This window comes from Puma concolor, chromosome B3 (genome assembly GCF_028749965.1).
Source record: "Puma concolor isolate L17-30 chromosome B3, mPumCon1.1.hap2, whole genome shotgun sequence".
NCBI classification, from domain to species: Eukaryota; Metazoa; Chordata; class Mammalia; order Carnivora; family Felidae; genus Puma; species Puma concolor.
The window spans coordinates 4086507-4093115 of NC_141672.1; the positions used below are offsets into that span (position 1 = coordinate 4086507).

Genomic DNA, 6609 nt, shown 5'->3' on the forward strand with positions numbered 1-6609 from the left:
CACACTTAACGGTGAGAAACTCAAAGCTTCCCCACTGTGATCAGGTGCAAGGGAAGGAGCTCCCTATCTCACCACTCCTTTTCAACATCACACTGGAAGTCCTAGCCAATGCAATAAGACAAGAAAAAGACACAAAAGATAGAGTAGAAAAGAATAAAACTGTCTTTGCAGATGACATAATCATCTATGTAGAAAGCCTGAAAGAATCAACAAAAAACTGAAACTAATAAGCAATCATAGCAAGGTGATGATACAAGCTTAACATACAAAAGCCAACTGCTTTCCTATATACCAGCAATGAACAAGTGGAATTTGAAATTAAAAACACAATTCCATTTATATTAGCATTCCCCCAAATGAAATACTTATGCCCAAATCTAACAAAATACGTATAAGATCAATATGAAGAAAACTACAAAACTCTCACGAACAAAATCAGAGAACCAAATAAACGGAAAGATACCCCAAGTTCATGGGTAGGAAGATTTGAAACTGTCCAGATGTCAACTCTTCCTAACTTGATTTACAGTTGGGAATGCAATCTAAATCAAAGTCCAGGCAAATTATGTTGTGGTTATCGACAAAACTATTTTAAATTTACACGGAGAAGCAAAGAACCAGAATAGCCACGATCCAACACAATACTGAAGGAGAAGAACAAAGCTAGAGGACGATACTACCCGGCTGCCAAACATACTCTAGAGCTATAGTAATCAAGGCAGTGTGGTATTGGCAGAACAAATAAATCAACAGAACAAAATACAGAGCCCAGAAACAGACCTGCCCGAATATATTTAACTGATCCCTGACAAAGGAGCCAAGGCAATGCAATGGGGCACATGTTGTCTTTTCAACAAACAGCGCTGGAACAAGCAGATGTCCACATGCAAAAAAAAAAGAAAGAAGGAAGGAAGGAAGGAAGGAAGGAAGGAAGGAAGGAAGGAAGGAAGGAGAAAAAGAAAGAAAGAAAGAAAAAAAGAAAAAAGCAATCTAGATATAGAGCTTATACCCTTCACAAAAATTAACTCAAAATGGATCACAGGCTTAAATGTAAAACACAAAACTATAGGGGCACCTGGGTGGCTCAGTCGGTTAAGCGACTGACTTTGGCTCAGGTCATGATCTCACGGTTTGTGGGTTCAAGCCCCGTGTCGGGCTCTGTGCTGACAGCTCGGAGCCCAGAGCCTGCTTCCGATTCTATGTCTCCCTCTCTCTCTGCTCCTCCCCCGCTCACACGCTGTCTCTCTCTCAAAAATAAATGAAGATTAAAAAAAAAATTTTTTTTAAACACAAAACTATAAAACTCCTACAAAATAACACAGGACAAAACCTGGACGACGCTGAGTATGGTGATGACGTTTTATTTTACTTTACTTCACTTTAAGTAGGCTCCATGCCCAGTGTAGAGCCCAATGCAGGGCTTGAGTTCATGACCCTTGAGATCAAGACCTGAGCTGACATCAAGAGTTGGACACTGAACTGATTGAGCTACCCAGGCATCCCATGGTGATGACATTTTTAGATACAACACTAAAGGTATGATCCAAGGAAGAAATAACTGATAAGCTAGACTTCATTAAAACTAAAAAATTCTGCAAAAGAAAATGTCAAGAGAATGAGAAGACAAACCACAGACTGGAAGAAAAGATTTGCAAAAGACACATTTGATAAAGGACTGTTACCCAAACCATATGAAGAACTCTTAAAACTCAACAATAAGAAAACAAACAACCAGGTTAAAAAATGGACCAAAGACCTAATAAGACACCTCACCAAAGATCTACAGATGGCAAATAGGCACATGAAAAGATGTTCCACATCATATGTCATCAAGGAAATGCAAATTAAAATAAGACACACGTGGGGCACCTGGGTGGCTCAGTCGGTTGAGCTTCCGACTCTCGATTTTGGCCCAGGTCATGATCACAGACAGGGTCCTAGGATCAGGCTCCACACTGACTGCTTAAGAGTCACTCACTTGCTCTCTCCCTCTGCCCCTCTCCCCCACTCGTGCACTCTCTAAAATAAAGAAAAAAATTTTAATTAAAAAAAATGAGATGCACGCCTATTAGAACAGCTAAAATCCAGAACACTGACAACACCAGATACTGGTGAGGATGGTCCAACAGGGACTCTCATTCATTGCTGGTGGGAATGCGAAATGGTACGATCACTCTGGAAGACCATCTGGTGGTTTTTTTACAAAACTAAACATAACCTGGGGCACCTAGCTGGCTCAGTCCATACAGCATGCAACTCTTGATCTTGGGATCGTGAGTTTGAGCCCCATGTTAGGCATAGAACCTACTTAAAAAAAAAAAACTAAACATAATCTTATGATATGATCCCGCACTTAGATACCTTGGTATTCGCCTAAAGGAGCTGAAAACGTACGTTCACACACAGACCTTTACTCAGATATCTATGGCAGCTTTACTCATAATTGTCAAAAGTTGCAAGCAGCTAAGATGTCCTTCAGTAGGTGCATGTATAAATCAACTGTGGTCCATTCAGAAGACAGAATGTTATTCGGCGCTAAAAATACATGGACTATTAAATCATGAAAAGACAGAAAGGAACCTTAAATGCGTATTAATGAAAGAAGCCAATCTGAAAAGGCCACATCCTCTATTATTCCAACTATGTAACATTCTGGAAAAGGCAAAACACTATGGAGACAGTTAGAAGATCAATGGTTGTCAGGGGTGGCGGGGGAGGGGATGAAAAAACAAAAGCACGAGATTTTTAGGGCAGTGAAAATACTGATACCATAATGGCAGATACGTGCCATTTTACATTTGTCCAAACCCACAGAATGTACACCACCAAAAGTGAGTCCTAAAGTAAACTACGGACTCTGGTTGATTATGATGTGTCCGCGGAGTTTCATCAATTGTAACGAACGTCCCACTCTGGTGGGGGATGCTGACAACGGGGGAGGCTGTGTGAGCGCAGGGACAGGGGTATATAAAGTATTTCTGTACCTTCTCTTCAACTGTGCTGTGAACCTGAAATTTCTCTGAAAAAATAAAGTCTTTCTTTTTTTAATGTTTATTTATTTATCTTGAGAGAAAGAGCATGTGCACAAGCAGGAGGGGGATCAAGAGTTGGAAGACACCCAGGTGTGCCCCCCCCTTTCAAGTTTCTTTTTTTTTGACATTTTGTTTATTTTTGGGAGAGAGAGAGTGTGTGTGTGTGATTGGAGAGGGGCAGAGAGAGAGGGAGACACAGAATCTGAAGCAGGCTCCAGGCTCTGAACTGTTGGCACAGACCCTGACGCGGGACTCGAACCCACGAACCACGAGATCATGACCTGAGCCGAAGTTGGCCGCTTAACCGACTGAGTCACCCAGGCACCCCAACGCCCCCCTTTTTAAAAAGAGTTCTCTGAAAGAGAAGTAGGTGCATCTCATACAACCCATCCCATTCAAAATCCTTCAGGGGTCCCCCAGGGCTCAAATAACCAAATGCCTTTCGGTGGCCTCATCAGGCTCTGTGCCGCCAGCCTTCCTGGCTCCCCCATCACATCCCCAACCCTCCCCACCTGGCCACCAAGCTCTTGCGGCACTGGCCCCCTCTGTCCCTCCTCAGGCCTCTATCCCCTCTACTCCAATGATCCTTTATCTGACCCCACAAACCTGCCTTCGCAAAGTCCCTCCCTGGGCAGATGGCTTGTAGTCCCTCCACCCCTCTTCCCTGTCCTGTCACCTTGTGTACGTCCTTCGTGATTCTCATTGCAACCTTCAGTCACTACCTGCTAAGCAGTTCAATGATCTCTCGTGAAAATATACGCAACAAATGTAAACCCCAGTACCTAACAATATCTTTGGCACAGAGCAGATATTCAGTAAAGATTTGCTGATTGAATAAATAAGACGTTAATTTCAGGTCTTACTGCAAAATAATATTCTCAATCCAATCTTTTTTTTTTTTTAATGTTTACTTTTTGAGAGAGAGAGACAGAGAATGAGCAAGGGAGGGCAAAGAAAGAGAGGGAGACACAGAATCCGAAGCAGGCTCCAGGCTCCAAGCTGTCAGCATAGAGCCTGACGCCGGGCTCGAACTCACAGACCGTGAGATCATGACCAGAGCTGAAGTCGGACGCTTCACCAACTGAGCCATCCAGGTGCCCCTCAACCCAATCTTTAAAATCAATAATGCTTCCTTGGTCACAAATATTTCCATTAGAAGTACAAAACATCAGTCTACAACATTCTCCCAGTGAGGATGCTTCTCCCCACAATGGCGCCTACCATCAACCCCATACACTGGAAGGGTGTCAGCCGCTCTCCATGCTGACTGACAGCAAGCACCCTGATGCCACCTTGGTGGGCCGCTTTTCAAAACTGGAGCAAGGACTACAATGTACAGTCTACACCATTCACTCAGTACAGGAACCCTGCACTGCCAGAGCACTCCACAACTCAGATGCTTTAAGGACTGTCTCCAAAATCTCCAGGAAGACAATTAGTATCCCTGTTGTACAATCTATTTTTGAAGTCTGGCTACAGCATCCATCACTCCTTCAAGTGTTAAAATCTCATGGCTGAGCACAATGGGAATGAAGTCATTTATCTCCTAGACGAATGTCACTGCCCCGCTGCCGTGCCTGTTGGCTGGCTGGCCGGTGCACACAGGCTATAGCCTCACGGAAGCGTGGAAGGAGAACATTTTTTAAAAAGATGTGTATCTAGGGGCGCCTGGGTGGCTCAGTCGGTTAAGCGTCCGACTTCAGCTCAGGTCACGATCTCGCGGTCCGTGAGTTCGAGCCCCGCGTCGGGCTCTGGGCTGATGCCTCAGAGCCTGGAGCCTGCTTCTGATTCTGTGTCTCCTTCTCTCTCTCAGCCCCTCCCCCGTTCATGCTCTGTCTCTCTCTGTCTCAAAAATAAATAAAAACATTAAAAAAAAAAATTTAAAAAAAAAAAAAAAAGATGTGTATCTAGCCTGGTGCCAGGCTTCCCTTCCTTCCACACACTCTACCCCGCAGCTGCAGTGAGCTTCCCAGCACAGGCCCTGAACACACCAGGACCTGTTCGTCTTTGCAAAGGCCTCTTCCTCCCTTCCCGCCCCACCCCCCACCCCCCCTGTAAGAACTCGTTCTCCCCTGGGAAACCTTCACAGCCTCTCTCTAACAGTTGGTCTTTCTCTGCTTTCGGAGAACACTGAGCACCTCGTCATCACACGGCACCTCATCTTTAGTTGTCTAGCTTCTTTCCTGGATTCTTTCTTCAGCCACATCCTTCTAGTCTACACACCCTGTGGTGCTTCGAAAGACCACTGGCGCATGGTACAAGCAGCACTCGACACCTATTTGTAAACTGAGCTCTCAGAGCCCGAAGCCAGGATCCCCTAAGCATGATATTCCAAAACATAAGACCATTCTACCTCAGCTACACCCACCATCATGCAAAAACTCGTTGGTCTCTGAAGTCCAGGTCTTAGTGAACCTGACTACACACTTCGAACAACAGCTCACGTCTACCTCAGCAGAGCTGGGAACTCTTCCCTCCTGATTCTACCAAGCTCCTTGTGCTTCACTGTATCTAGAAATCTCTCCAGGATTGACACCAAAGCTCGTTTTCCTTATAACTGTTACCTGATCGGCCCTTCACTTTTCCAAGTTCAATCGACTGCTCCTCCTGACTCCTGCTACCTTCCTTTTTTCCCCACGAAGTTCCAGTAGCCGTTCTGTCCAAACTACACGGAAGCTAATATAAAATAACCTTCCTCAAACCTGAAGTGTTACCTTTCTAAAATGGAAAGCAGATCCAGAAGAAGACAATCTTCTGTTGAAAATGACGATGTGGCTACAAAATAACTTAAACCCAACAAAAGCTACTGGCCAGTCACTCCTCCAGGAGGACTATCCTTATCCCAACTTCCCCACCATGGTCTCGGGTAAAGCAGTCCCTATACCCGTACCTGCTGGTTCTCCAACTAGAAAGCTCCCTGAGGGAGGGACTAGAACCACAGCATCCCTAGAGCCTGGTATGTGGCAGGCATCCAAGGGACTCAAATAATACCTGCTGAATGAACCAACAGGGGATGTAAGTTGGGTTATCCAAAAAAAAAAAACCCACAAGGTCAGAGGCTTATCGAGGTGCATTCTGCTGGGTGTAAGAAAGTACAAACAGCCTTGCAGCTTAGGAGACCGGGAGACACTGGTGACGACACAGAATACAGGGGCTTTCCTCCCAGATTCTGCTCCCAGTGGGTTTACAGGAAGGGAGCCAACCCCAAGTGCAACTCATCCCTCCAGCAGGTAAGGCAAATGTGCACCCAGGCTGGGAACCCACATTCTGCCAACAGATGGAATAGAAGGAACGGGATAAAATTCCTGAATCTCAGCGGGAAAGTGAGGAAGAAGAAAGGGCAGGGAAGAGAAACGGGAGGACAGCATGTGGGTAACTCAGCAGGGGCTACCCTTTACTGAAATGTATCAGGTGCCAGCCAGGCTCGGTGCTTAGCGCTTTACCCGCACGGACCCGCTGGATCCTCCCACCAAGACAGAGGTAGAAACTATCATCATCTCCGTTTTACAGATGATGAAACTGCAGCAAGTGATGAGCACTTGCCCCGAGCACACAGCTAGGAAGGGGCAGTGCTGTG

At 45.4% G+C, this 6609-nt stretch overlaps 1 protein-coding gene across 4 annotated transcripts in view; it reads right to left on the reverse strand.

Moving 5' to 3' along the window:
* TECPR2 (tectonin beta-propeller repeat containing 2) overlaps positions 1 to 6609 on the reverse strand; it is a 107419-nt gene that overhangs the window by 100039 nt on the left and 771 nt on the right. The gene's annotated exons all lie outside the window — the stretch shown is intronic.